Source organism: Vombatus ursinus, unplaced genomic scaffold (genome assembly GCF_900497805.2).
Source record: "Vombatus ursinus unplaced genomic scaffold, bare-nosed wombat genome assembly UNPS02014909.1, whole genome shotgun sequence".
NCBI classification, from domain to species: Eukaryota; Metazoa; Chordata; class Mammalia; order Diprotodontia; family Vombatidae; genus Vombatus; species Vombatus ursinus.
In genome coordinates, this window is record NW_020954687.1 from 11430636 (window position 1) to 11445880 (window position 15245).

The 15245-nt window shown below is 35.2% G+C and overlaps 1 pseudogene; it reads left to right on the forward strand.

Annotated features, from left to right (window-relative positions):
• Nucleotides 1–8741: 8741 nt before the first annotated feature.
• LOC114029043 lies at nucleotides 8742–9392 on the forward strand (annotated as a pseudogene).
• Nucleotides 9393–15245: the final 5853 nt, after the last annotated feature.

Sequence of the window (15245 nt, forward strand, 5' to 3'; positions counted from 1 at the left end):
GAAGAATGCCCTAAAAAGCACAATTGGCCAAATGGAAAAGGAAGTCCAAAAGATTACTGAAGAAAATACTTCCTTAAAAATTAGAATAGAGCAATTGGAAGCTAGTGACTTTATGAGAAGTCAAGATACTGTAAAACAAAACCAAAAGAATAAAAAATTAGAAAACAATGTGAAATATCTCATTGGAAAAACAACTGACCTAGAAAATAGATTCAGGAGAGAAAATTTAAAAATTATTGGACTATCTGAAAGCCATGATCAAAAAAAGAGCCTAGATATCATCTTTCAAGAAATGATCAAGGAAAACTGCCCTGATATTTTAGAACCAGAATGCAAAATAGAACTTGAAAGAATCCACCGATCTCCTCCTGAAAGAGATTCCCAAAGGAAAACTCCTAGGAATATTGTAGCCAAATTCCAGAGTTTCCAGGTCAAGGAGAAAATATTACAAGCAGCCAGAAAGAAACAATTCAAGTATTGTGGAAACACAATCAGGATAACACAAGATTTAGCTGCTTCTACATTAAGGGACCGCAGGGCATGGAATATAATATTCCGGAGGGCAAAGGAGATAGGATTACAACCAAGAATCACCTACCCAGCAAAACTGAGTATAATCCTGCAGGGGGAAAAATGCTCATTCAGTGAAATATAGGATTTTCAAGCATTCTTGATGAAAAGACCAGAGTTGAATAGAAAATTTGATTTTCAAATACAAGACTCTAGTAGAACATGAAGAGGTAAACAGGAAAGAGAAAATCATAAGAGACTTATTAAGGTTGAACTGCTTACATTCCTGCATGAAAAGATAATATTTGTAACTCATGAGACCTTTGTCAGTATTAGGGTAGTTGGAGGGGAAAAAATTATATGTACCTATGTATAGATATAGATAGATAGATAGAGGTCACAGGGTGAGTTGAAAATGAAGGGGTCATATCTGGAAAATAAAATTAAGGGGTGAGAGAGGAATATACTAGGAGAAGGAGAAAGGGAAAGGTAGAACAGGGTAAATTAACCCACAAAAAAAAAAAACAGAAAAGAAAAGGCTCCTACAGTGGAGGGGAAACAAGGGAAAGTGAGAGGGAATGAGTGAATCTTATTCTCATAGGATTTGACTTAAGGAGGGAATAACATACACACTCAATTGGGTATGGAAATCTGTCTTCTCCTACAGGAAAATAGGGGGAAGGGGACAAGAGAGTAGGGGAATGATAGAGAGGAGGGCAGATTGGGAAAGGGAGTAATCAGAAGCAAACACTTCTGAGGAGGGACAGGGTCAAAAGAAAGAATAGAATAAATGGACGGGTGGGATAGGATTAAGGGAAATAAGAGTTAGTTTTTCACAGCATGCCTACTATGGAAGTGTTTTGCATAACTGCACATATATAACCTATATTTACTTGCTTGCCTTATCAGTGAGGGTGGGTGGGGAGGGAGGAAGGGAGAAAATTTGGAACCCAAAGTTTTAAAAACACATGTTTAAAAAAAAATGTTTTCACATGCAATTGGGAAATAAGAAATACAGGAAATGGGGTACAGGAGAAGTGAAGCAGAAGGGGATAAGAGAAGTGGGGGAGAGAGAAGGGAAGGCAGACTAGGGGAAGGGGTATTTAGAATGCATGCCATTTTGGGGTGGGGGGAGAGGCGGGATGGGGTGAAAATTTGGAACTCAAAATCTTATGGAAGTAAATGTTGAAAACAAAAAAATAAAAAGTAAAAAAAAATGAAAAGTGATGTAAAAAGAGAAGACATCAATAAAATTTTTTTAAAAGAAAAAAGAAAAAAAAAGAAAAATAAGAAGATATCTCCCATTCTGTCCATTTCATATTTTTAATAAAATCTCCTTAGTTCAATAAAATATCCAGCTGGAATTCACTGCATGGGCTTTCATATTAAGGTAAGAAACTAGCCTTCTCTGATTTTTAACTCAACTCCAATCAAGCTGCAAATGTCATCTTAAAAGGTTCTTTCCTCCTACTCGAAATGAATTTTGTTGGTAAGACAAAGAATCCCTATGATTTTCAATTTAGAATGCCTGCCTTTTCTCCTTCCTGCCCCAATCCTAATCAGCAAGGGAGTTAATAATTTAAATTAACTCCAAATCTTTAGAGTCAAAATTCTGGAAGACTGATGCCTCATATAAAATATGCAAATTTCCTTTATAATTTTCGAAATGAGTCTGCTTTCTCCAGATGGCACAAGTATCTGGTTGCACCAATGACCTTTTCAGTATTATTAACCATGATTTTTTTTTTATTTCAAATAAATACCTGGTTGCTGGTTAAGAAAAGCCTCATGAGAGGGAATGGCTGTTAAATGGTGTTTGTTTCTATACACACAGAATATGTCATTAATCCAGTTCTATCCCAGGGAGAATAGTTGTTTACATGCATTATGGTGATTTTATTGTATCTTATTAAGGAATAATGGCAAACTAAAGCAACTGCATTAGCACGGTCTTGCAATAAAAAGTAACGTTTTTGCTGTTCTAATTAGTTACACTCATTTTATGAGCCAAAGTAACCAAATATGTTTGGTTATACATTTGAGCTCCAAGGTCCTTAAGGAGGAGAGACTTCCATGATTCTTAACACAGGTGTGTGTCTCCTGTTGTTCCAAAAAACAGAGTCAAATTTTAGCTTAATACCTAATAGTGTTGGGTTTACTCCAAGGTCTTTTCCAGCCCTAAAATTCGGTGATTCTTTTATTATACGATTGTTAAGTCTTAAGAGGTTTCATACCAGTTTTAATGCCTTAAAAATTCAAAGTTTCAAAGACTGTGTATTAAACTTAGTGTGCCTTCAAGCTACTAATGATAGTACAATTGGCTCCTTGCCCCACTGAAGGATCAAATATAGGCACAATTAGTTGCACATGAGTACTTCTGGCACCTGTAGATTTTCATGTGTAAAAACAGAAGGTGCCTTGAAAGATTTGCCCTTGGAGCAGATCTTAGCTTCTCACTACAAACAGAACTGCAGAAAAACCATTTTTCCCCAAACATTGTATGTGCTAAACAACAGTTGGCATATCAGAGTTGCTTTCTCTTTCTCTCTGTACCTGTTTGTCTCTGCATCACCATTTTCCAGAGCTCAACACTAGAGTTATTCTGTCTCATGAGACTCTTTAAATGCCCAGTTATGTGAAAGAAGACATTTGCATGGAGAGAGATTGATTTTCTTCTCATTATAAATGTTGAATTTCTGCTTTAATAAATTTAAAAAGATCAAGTATGATTCATATTTTTAGTTAACCAAAGTTATTTTTATTTCCATCCAAGTAACTAGCATGAAAAAAACACAGAAACAGAGTTGGAACACGTTATAAAGGCCATCTCTTTCAAATCATACCTGAACCAATTAACCCAAAGTGTCACTATCAAGTTTGCTCATTATTACTCTGTTCCATCATTTACTCTGTGAAATCTCCAGATAAAACTTATGTATAGTTCATGTCTAGGTTTCCATATGTGTATATATATATGTACATATATTCATGTATGTATGTATTTATATTCATGTATATATGTATTTGTATATATATGTATATGAATATAGTTACACAAGTATACATACTTACATTTATGTGTGGAGAAAGAGAGAGAGAAGGACAAGGATAGGGACAGGAACAGGGCCAAGAAAAGTGAGAGAATAACAAAAATTCACAGGAGAGTAAATCCAAGAAAGGAGCAAGCAATGGAACCCATGAAATTAGGGGATTCGTGGGTTTTATTGGTTGCTACTCTCTTGGATTTACTCTCCTGTGAATTTCTGGGATTTTCTCCTATTCTTTTTCCTATTCCCTCACCACTCTCTATGGTAACTAGCATGATGTATATGTGTATGCATGTGGAGGGAATTTTCTCTCTCCCCCTTCCTTTTCAGTTCATAAGACACTGTCATTGCACTCATGAAACTTATAGTCTAGTAGATCACACATCTAATTATGAGCAGAGGTCAAATTGGAGCATGGTTTTATGTGTTTTGATGATTCAAAGTTTAGTGGTCTTTCCATAGTGTCTATCTCAAATGATAACAGATTTGGCAACACACACAAATACAAATTTGCAGAATATAATCCTTAGGGAAAAAGATAATAAGAAAATATACAATTGTGGAATTATTTTGGTCAGTGAAAATGGCCAAATGAAAAAATTCAGAACTTGTAGAAAAGATTTTTGGCTTAAATTACTCACTTTTATTAGAGATATTAAATGATCTAGATTAGTTGACAAATTTTGTCAAGCCTTTTCATGGGAATCAAAGCATATTTCTAATAAATGTTGGTTTATTTAACTGCATCCTGTCACAAAACTGCCTTCTCTCTTTAAATATCATCTTTACACAACCTTTTTATTTAGTCTATGTAAGATTTGTCTTCTTAGGCCTGGAAGACTTCCTCAGGGGTTTCCTCAATGAATGAATTGCCAGTGCTCGATAAATGTGAAGTAATAATTATTAAGTGTTTGGTTGTATTTTAAATGAAGAACACTATATAAAGCCTAATTGGTGAGTAGCAATTTTAAAGTGCCTTTTACAATATAAATGATATACCCATAGAGTAGATTTTATGTGCTCCTATGGGCCCATTACACTTAATATGCATTGTTAGAGTAGTATCTTGGCCCCCAAATTACTCATTTGATGATAGGTGCTCCCAGTCTTGGTATCCTAGTGCCAAAACACCAGGGACAATAATTTAATGAATATTCATCTGTGATGAGTATTTATTCATGCCATGTCTTTAACAAGAAATTTCACAATATACCTGTCAGTAATGCATGTTTTTTACTATGTCAATTTTAACTCTGGATTCACTTGCTTTTCTCATTAATGTGAGTTGAGACAAATGTAATTTTTCATATGTGTTTACAGAGCATTGGTCTTTGGTATTTGATTTGGAAAGTTTTAGTCTGATCTGTCTCCTACATTAACCTCCTTAACATGCAAAAACAAGTCCAATGATATGATTGATTAAAATTACTGTTAGAAATTCCTTCCTGTAAAGTGAGAGTTGACTACTTTGAATTAAGATAGAACCGTACATAAGGAGATTTCCCCATTGCTACTATCCTTTAAAAGAAAAAAAGGAAGGGGTAAAATTATTCTTATTTTCTATACATATAGTCAGAGAAAGTTAAAAGGTGGAAAGGTGAGATTACTTCATCCAAACTGCTTATTTCGCAGATAAGCCTTAAAAAAAAAAACAAAGTGAGATGCCTAATTATATACTAAGTGCTGGAGGCAGAATTTAACCCACTTATCTCCTCACTTCAAGACTAGTAATTCTATTACTATACTGCCCTTCCCCCACCCTAGTAACCAACAAATTTTATTAGCAAATGAACATATTTGTGAATGGACTCTTGTCCCTAAAGAAAATATTTGAGTCAGTTTCAAGACAGGGACTGTTTTGTGATTGTTATTTTGCTTATGTTGTTTTGTCTTTGTATCTCCGGCACCTAGCATAGGGACTTACATGTAGTGGGTAATTAACAGAAGATTGTTGAACTCAACTCTTAGACTATTTCTGGCTCCTCATGATCTAGAGGGGCTTTAAGCATAGTTCCTAGTGTTTAAGCAGTTTTGTTGTTACTGTTGTTGAGTTGTTTCAGTTGTATCTGATTCTCTGGGACCCCATTTGGGGTTTTCTTGTCAAAGATACTGGGGTGGTTTTCCCATTTCCTTCTTCAACTTATTTTACAGATGAAAAACTGAAGCAAATGGAGTCAAGTGACTTGTTCAGGGTCATACAACTAGTAAGTGTCTGAGTTTAGATGTGAAACAAGTCTTCCTGACTTCAGGGTTCTACTCTGTACACTGTACAAACTAGCTACTTCTAACTCTGCAGCCATCAGTAGCCATCAATTCGTCTACATCAATACCACATCTGCCAATCAATGGCAGCCCCTAGCCAACCCAATGACCCTTCTAAAGCAAGCTCACAGACTGAAAGAAAAGAGTTTTATTGGGACCTTAAACTTTATTATAAAAATTTCTGTCCTGAAGAGCCGGCCAGGGAACTGTACTATCTCCAAAATTCTTTCTGAATCTGTTGGCCAGAATCTTCACCTTCTGCCCTCACCTTGGACTTGTCTTCAATGACTCCAATAACAACCACCCACCCCAGATTTAACCTTACTTGACCATAGCTAACTTCTACAGCTGATTGCCCGTCTTGACCTATGCCCAGGCTGAGTTTAAGTTTAAGGCATAATCCCTATGCCTTTCACGTGTATTATTAGCTCATACCTAATCTGACTTCCCCTATGACCTGCCCCAGCCCAAAAGCTGAGGTCTCTAGTGAGGTTTCCAAGAACAAGTGCCAATAAATAGCAATTTCTTACTTTAAACTGCAAGTTAACTGAAAGAAAGACCTTTGTCTTATTTGTTACTTCACTGTACCTCAGCACTCAGCATGGTGCCATGTATCCTAGGCAATGCTCCATAAACATCAATTGAATGGATAGGGTGAGAAAACATTTCAGCATTCAAACAGAAGTAACATTTGCTGTCAATATTACTTAGAATCCAGATAGAAGAAGTGGTTTTACAGCTAAAACAATGTTCTCTGGAAGTCTTGTCCACATTTAAATTTTCTGTAACTAGTTTCTGTTGTCACAGTCTAGGTGTCATTGCAGGGAAAGAATGAGTTATCCCAAAAGCTATAAATAATTTTAAAAAATGAAAATTGTAATTAAAAAATAAAAATAAGGTGTTGAGAGTGAAATAAAGTCATTAGCAAGTCCAAGAAAAAGACCATGTCAGTATACAAAGGAAAGCTATAAAGAGTCAAGATAGGGTCCAATGGAGCTTCCTTCAAAGCTATACCAGGAGTCATTCATTTGGGGTCTACTGCCCCACACCTACTGTTAGGGGATTTAGAGAAGAATATCATGATCTCTTCATCAATGTGAGTGGCCAAGAACAATTTATGCCAAATGAAACTCATTTTTGATAAGGTCATTGAATTGGTAAGCTAGGGGGAAGACCGTTATAGGTATCAATTAACCAGAGAAGTTTCAACCATGAAAGGACTTTAGAAATTACCTAATCCAACTCCCTCCTTTTACAGATGAACAAAGCAATTATATAGGTTAGCTGGTTTCCCCGAGATTACATAGCAAGTTAGGGACAGATTCAAATTTAGGACCTTCACATTTAATTCAATTCAAAAGATACTTTTTGAGGTGCCAACTGTGTGAAGTGTTGGAAAGTTCAAAAGGTTACAAATGAGACAGACCCTTACCTCAAGGAACTTATATTCTACTATGCAGAATAAGGCACATACTCAAATTAGTACATAGAATGTGATGAGGCAAAGATTTCAGAGAAAGCATTGCAGGAAAAAATTTAGAAGAGAAAAAGGCTACTTTGAGCTAGATGGATTATGGAAGGTTTTATGCAACAGTTGAACTAAAAGAAAAGATTTCCAAAGGCTGAGATGATGACGCAGAGTACTCTTGGTTTAAGGGGTCAACTTTATGAATTTACTGAGTTAAGAGAGTTCAGGATAAGATAAAAAAACAGCTAGTAGCATATCCTTTGTTTTAGAGATTCTCCTCCTAGGCATATACTCTAAGCAGACCATTGATAAAAAGAAAGGGTCCCTTGCATAACAAAGTATTTGTAGCAGCAATTTTTATGGTGACTAATTTGGGGTAGGGAGGGGTAAAGTAGATGCTAATCCATTTAGGGAATGGCTGAACAGATCGTGGTATGAATGTAATGAAATATTACTGTGCCATAAGAAACAGTAAATATGATGAATACAGAGAGGCATGGGAAGATTTGTATAAATTTATGAAAAATGAAATAAAGAAAGTGAACAAAATAATAAATAATACGTACAATATAAATGTAAAGAATAACCACTATAAATCAATAAAAAGGAATATTTTTAAAATTTTACTTATTTTACATTCATATATATGTTCCTCCCATTATCTCCTCCTCCTGTAAAATAAAATAAAACCCTCATCATAAACAGATAGTCCAGCAAAACAAATTTCTTACAGTGATCATATCCAAAAATGTATGATTCTATCTGCACATTAAGTTCATCACTACTCTGGCAGGAAATGTTGTTTCATTTTCTATCTTCCGGGCTCCTGTTTTGTCATTTCCTTAATCAGTGTTCCAAAGTCTTTCAAAGTTATTTTTCTCTATAATTTTGTTGTTGTATATAAAAATCATCCCCCTAGTTTTGCTCATCTCACTTTGCATTAGTTTGTAAAAGTCTTCCCAGTTTCTACTGACATTGTCCATTTCATCATTTTTACAGCACAATAATATTCCATAAAGAGAAAGTGAAAGATATGTCCAAATGATTGCAGAATTCCAGTCATATAAGGGAGAGATAAGGTTTTCTTAAATGAGCACCCCAAAGAAATAGAAGAAAACAGTAGAATGGGAAAGACTAGCAATATCTTCAAGAAAATTAGAGATATCAAGGGAAATTAGAGACATCATGCAAAAATGGGCAAAATAAAAGATAAAAATGGTAGGGACTTAACAGAGGTAGAAGAGATTAAGAAAAGGTGGCAAGAATATACAGAAGAACTATGTAAGAAAGATCTTAACTTCATCAATAACCACAATAGTGTGGTTAGTGATCTAGAGCCAGACATTTTGAGTTAATCTTACTACATTTCATTTCAAAAATATTTGAAATGAGCACAATTGTTTGATACTTTGAATATTCTTTGGCATTTTCTTTAAGATTGGGTCATAAAGCAGAAATATGCTACACCAATAACCTGGATTGAAAGGAAAAAGAAAGAGGAGGTGCCCACTACTATCTCAAAGCCAGTTGGTGATGATAAGAATGGAGGAACCCATACTAAAGGTTTGCAAGATGCCCTGGTATTACCCTACTGAGGTTGTGCCTAGAAAGCTGCTAAGTCATGGCAAAAAGCCCTTCAGCCTGCATGTAAGGAGACTTCAATCCAGCATCACTCCAGCAAAGCTTCTGATCATGCTCACGGCCACCACAGGGGCAACCAAGTGGTTTTCCTGAAGCAGCTGGCTAGTGGCTTGCTACTGGTGACTGGACTTCTGACCATCAACCATGTTCCTCTGAGAAGCACCCATCAGAAATTTGTCAGTGCCACCTCTACCAGAATTAACCTTTCAGGTGTAAAAATTCCAAATCATTTTACTGATGCTTACTTCAAGAAGAAGAGGCTCCATAAATCTAGATTCCAGGAAAATGAGATTTTTGACACAGAAAAAGAGAAATATGAGATTGTGGAGTAGCACAAGTTTAATCAGAAAACAATGGACTCTCAGATCCTGCCCCAAATCAAGAAAATTCCTCAGCTCCATGGCTATGTGCATTCTGTATTCTGTCTCTCCAATGGAGTTTGCCCTCACAAACTGGTATTTTAAATGTATTACACAGAACTCTTATTAAAATATTTGGAATAAAAAAAAAGATTGAGGGGCAGCTAGGTGGCACAGTGGATAGAGCACTGGCCCTGGAGTCAGGAGGACCTGAGTTCAAATCCAGCCTCAGACACATACACTCACTAGCTGTGTGACTTTGGGCAAGTCACTTAACCCCAATTGCCTCACCAAAAAAAGAAAAAAACAAAAAAGAAAAGAAAAGAAAAAGAAAAGAAAATGATTGGAAAAGGAATATAAGGCTGTATATTGTCACTTTATTTATTTAATCTATATGTAGAGTACATCATGTGAAAATGTCAGATTGGATGAATCAAAAGCCAGAATTAAGGTTGCTGGGAGAAATATGAACAATCTCAGCTATGCAGATTATATAACTCTGATGGCAGAAATTGAAGAAAAATTAAGAAACCTCTTGATGAGGGTGAAAGAGGAGAGTGGAAATGCTGGTTTGAAGTTTAACATTAAAAAAGAACTAAGATCTTGGCAACTGGTTCCATCACTTCCTGACAAATAGAGAGAGAAGAAATGGAAGCACTGTCAGATTTTATATTCTTGGGCTCAGAGATCACTGCAAATGGTGACTACAGCCATAAAATTAAAAAACCTTTTCTCCTTGGAAGGAAAGCTATGGCAAATTTGGACAGCATACTGAAAAACACAGACATCATCTTGCCAACAAAGGAGCATATAATCAAAGCTATGGTTTTTCCAGTAGTAATGTATGGCTGTGAGAGTTGGACTATAAGGAAAGTTGAACACTGCAGGATCAATGCTTTCAAACTGTGGTGCTAGAGAAAACTTCTGAAAGTCTCTTGGACAACAAGGAGATCAAATCAGTCAATACTTAAAGAAATTAATTCAGACTATTCACTGGAAGGTTAAATACTAAAGCCAGAGGTTAAATACTTTGGTCACATAATCAGAAGACAGGACTCATTGGAAAAGACCCTGAGGTTGGTAAAGATTGAAGGCAAAAGGAAGAAGAGAATGACAGGATGAGATGGATAGGGTAGTGTCATAGAAGCAATGAACATGAACTTGGACAGACTTCAGGAGGATAGAAGGACCTGGCATGCTATTATCCATTGGTTCATGAAGAGTCAGACATGACTGAGCAACTGAATCACAACAACAAATATTCCATTAATCCACATGCCAAAATTTGTTTAGAGGATAGGAGAACACAATAGGAGGATAACCCCTGGAATGCTAATTTTAAGCTACTACGAAAAGATCTACAATATTTTATTTTTGTATATAAGTTATTTCCCTCTTCCTTTGGTCTCTTTGGAGTACAGGCTTAGTAGTGATATAATTGAGTCAAAGGGAATGCACAGAAAGGATAGAAAATCCTAAATGCTAGACAGAGGCATGAGAGTTTTATCCTAAAAGGAATAGGTTTCTGAAAGATCTTAAACAGGGTAGTGACATATCCAGACGTGCATTAAGAAGACTATTTTGACAATTATATGAAGAATAAATTGGAGATAGAGAAAATTAGAAATAAATAGACTATTTGGGAGGCTGTTATAATAGATCAGGGTAAAAATGATGAGGGTATGAACTAGAAGAATAGTCTTTTATCTCCCTGGTTCTGGTTCTTTACAATAGTATGTTTTGATTTTTATCATTTATTTGGCAAAAACTTGCATGACTCTTTAGAAATTATAATATCTGATTTATCTGTCTATAGATATTGATAGACAAACAGTCTCCTGTTGTTCACAAAGTTCTTTACATGCATTATCTTATTTTATTTTCATGATAATCTTGTAGTTATCATAGATATACTTTTCCCCATTTTACAGATAAGGAAACTGAGGCTCAGAGAGGTCACCAAGTCTAACGAACATTTATTTAGCACTGAGTATGTGCAGAGAACTATGATAGGTGTTGAAGATTCAAGGACAAAAATTATACAATCTCTTCCTTTATAGAACTTATATTCTGGTGTGCACTCAATTTCTATGTAGAATTAGAATTTACTCACCTTCTCTGGGCCTCAGTTTGCTGATATATATGAGGTATAAGTCACTTCCTGCTCTAAAACTCTTTGATGTAATTGCTGGGATTAAAAAAAGCTAATGCTATAATAACAGACCTAGGAACACAAAAATATTTATAACAACACTCTTTTGTTGTAGCAAAGAATCAAAAACAAAGTGTGTACACATAAATTGTGAAGGAGCCAAGCAAATTATGGAATATTATTTCATCATAAGAAATGATAAATCTGATGAATTCAGAGATACCTGGAAAGACCTGTATGCACTGATGCAGAGTAAAATGAGCAGAACCAATAAAAGAATGTCTATAATGACCATAATAATGTGAAGAAAAATAACTTGGAAAGACTACAGAGTTCTGCAATCAATGAATTTAGTGTCTATTCATAATTCCAGAAGAGTGATGATAAAGCATATGACACTTCTTAGCAGAGAGGAAATGGACTACAGATACAGAATAAGATATGTTTAGATACGGCCAATATATGAAATTGTTTTGCTTAGCTATATTTAATTTGTCATAAAGAAGGGTTTTTGGTTTTCTGTTGGTTTTCCTTTTTTTGAAAGGAGTGACTTAGTGGTTAATAATAGAGATGTAAAAACAAAGTAAATAGCATCAACAAAAGACTTAAAAATAAGCAGAAGAAAATAAAAATGTTCAGAAGGGGAAACAAACAAATGTTGTAATTTTACCCCTCTGTTAAATTTTATATGCACTTTCAAAAAACTGCATAGATTTCACATACAATACCATTTTTGTTCTTACCATATTATAATGTTCACGTGTGTTACTAATTGTTAAGTTTGTCATAAAAAGATAATTTAAGTAAGAAATACAATCTTATTACCTTTGTTGTTATTCATTCATTTTAGCTGTTTCTGACTCTTTGTGACCCCATTTGTGGTTTTCTTGATAAAGATACTGGAGTGGTTTGCCATGTGCTTCTCCAGCTCATTTTAACAGATGAGGAATTGAGACAAACAGTTTCTGTTTATATATAACTTGCCCAGGGTCACAACCTATTAAGTGTCTGAGGCCAGATTTAAACTCATGAAGATAAGTCTTCCTGACCCCAGACCCAGCACTCTATCCATCCTGCCAGCTAGCTGGCCTTCACATTACTTTGGAGTCCAGGGTTGGGGAACCTGCAGCCTCAAGGCCACTTGTGGCCCTCTAGGTCCTCAAGGGTGCCCTTTGACTGATTCTAAGGGGATTTGTTCTGTGAAGTTTGGATTCAGTCAAAAGGCCATACTTGAGGTCCTAGAGGGCCACATGTGGCCTTGAGGCCACAGGTTCCTCATTCTAGATCATAGAACAAAAATTTTGAAAAAAAATAACAGTAAGTCCAGAATGTTGGAGAGAGTATTAAAACCATATTATATGAGGAATGATTATATGATCTAAGTATTCTCAGTATGAACGAGAGAAGACTAAGGAGAGATATGAATTCTCTTGAAATGAAGTTCTGTCACGGGAAGAAGGGGCATATTTTTCCTGAGTTGTTCTAAAGGGGAGAAGCAGGACCAATGAGTGGAAAGGGTAAGGTATCTTCTGGTTCAGAATAAAGGACAACTTTCTAATAATTACAAATGGCAGAAAATGGAATGGGATATCTCTTGAAACAGTGAACTATCTTCCAGTAGAAGTATTGAAGCAGACTAAATGACCTCAGAGATTCCATATAAAGGAATCTGTAAAGCAGGCTAGATTATTGCCTAACGATCATTAAAATCTACAATGGCCTGATTCTATAGGAGACATGGAATGATATGTGGTGAATAATGAGGACAAGAGAATAAAATACATTATTAGAAGAATAAAAAAGACAACTAGGATTTGGTCTCTCTCACTAAGTCTGGAAATACTTTTTGAAAGGAGGGAGAGAGATACTTTCAGGTAAAGTGATAAAAGGATTAAATGCTTAAAGTAGATAGGATGTATTTTCCATTCAGGAAGTATGTATTGAATTTGATCTTTTCTTATTAAGTCTGGTAAGTACTAAATCAACACAAATTAATTAAATTAATTCTGTTTTCAATAAGTAAATTATCCATTTCTATAATAGGGTAGACTAGATGGCCTCTGAGTCTTTTTCCAACTATGAGACTTGTGATTCTAACATGCCTTACGCTTAGTCAAATATTTGCAAAATGAAATATAGTAAGATTAACCCAAAAGTAAGATGAAAAATTTTAACATTTTATTTCATGAATTCGGAAAAGCATAATATAATTTAGCCTATACTCCTTCATTAAGTAACTGACTTGATTGAATTTGTCAAAAGAACAGTTTAAATTCAGATTTTTTTTTTGCATTTATGTTTTCATTAAGGAGTTTGAGTAACTTATTTTATGAACAACTGCTTGGGTATTCTGTAGCATAAGTTTCAAGATCCAGTGGGGATTGGAGAATATTTTTTAATATGATAAACTTGTCTCATCATTCCCCACTAATTATGCCTTCCACCATAATTGTGACAAACAGCAGCAAACTGATGGAAAATGATACAATGGATACATGGCTGCTATCAGAAATGGTCATTTCTCTTTTCTGGTTTTGCTGGCTTTCAACAGTCTGTTTTTTAAGTAGTTCTCTTACTAAAAATCAATGAATATGAATAAAATAAATTATGTGAAAAAATAACTCCATTTGGGTTATGCTATGCAATATATTAATAATAATGATGATAATAATAATAGCAACGACAACAATAACAACAGAAGCAACAACTAACACTCATATAGGGCTTCTTATGCTCAAGGTAATGAGTCTTTGATTCATATAATTATGCTAATATCCTAAAGTCGGAATGGGCTGCCTTAGGATGTAATAGGTTTCCTCTCACTAACTAGAGGTCATGAACTTTAATTGAAAGGTGATGACCACTTGACTGGGATATTGTAGAAACAATTCCTGGTTCAGGATGACTTGGAGTAGAGAGCCTCTGAGGTCCCTTTCAGGTTAGAGATCCCATCACTACCTCTAGAGAAATATTAAAAATTTAAAATTAACCCAGGCAACCAGAATCTTCAAGTAGTTGTTTCTGAGATGCTAAGATGAATCCTGAAGGAATCTTAAGAGAGAAAGAAAGCTGAGAGACAACACAATGCTTTGTAAACCTTAATGTCATTTGGTATTATTATGAATAATTCTAATATATCTTTACTCCTAAGATACATTTCCTTTGAAGTCGTCCAATGAAAGTGGTGACTTTGAAGACTTTTCCATACATCAATGTTGGTTATCTAGGTCCATAAAATAAAGTTAGAGTATATAAAATGCTTAAGCCCATAGTAGTACTTTCAAACTGTCCCCACTGGTTTTCCAAACTGCCTCCATATTTCTGCGTTCCTAATCAAACTTCACTTTCGATATGCCTGTCATTTAACACACGCTCAGGAAGCTTCCAGCTCTCTAGCTGGGGGGAATTTTAGGAAAGATTTTGCTTCCACAGTTATCCCTTACACATTGCAACTTTCCCTATAGCAGTTTTGCTGTATCAGGGGTTGGCATAAGAAATTAAATGGGGATTTTGGGGAAGTTTTGAAGAAGACACAGATGACACTGGAAGGCTAGCATATGACACAGAACCTGTGACCAAATATTTAACCCAAATTTTACAACAAGGAATTGTAAACACCCCACAGAAGGAAAAGAAAAAATTCAGATTTCTCTATTATGAAAGGAGAGCCAAAAAATTTTATGCAGATTTTCCAGATAAGGGGGGAGCCAGCCCCTGACCCCCACAATGTGGAAGGGATAACTGTACTATTAGTTTTTTGTTTGTTAATTTTGTTTGTTAGTTAAAGTCATAGTTTCAGGATTTTA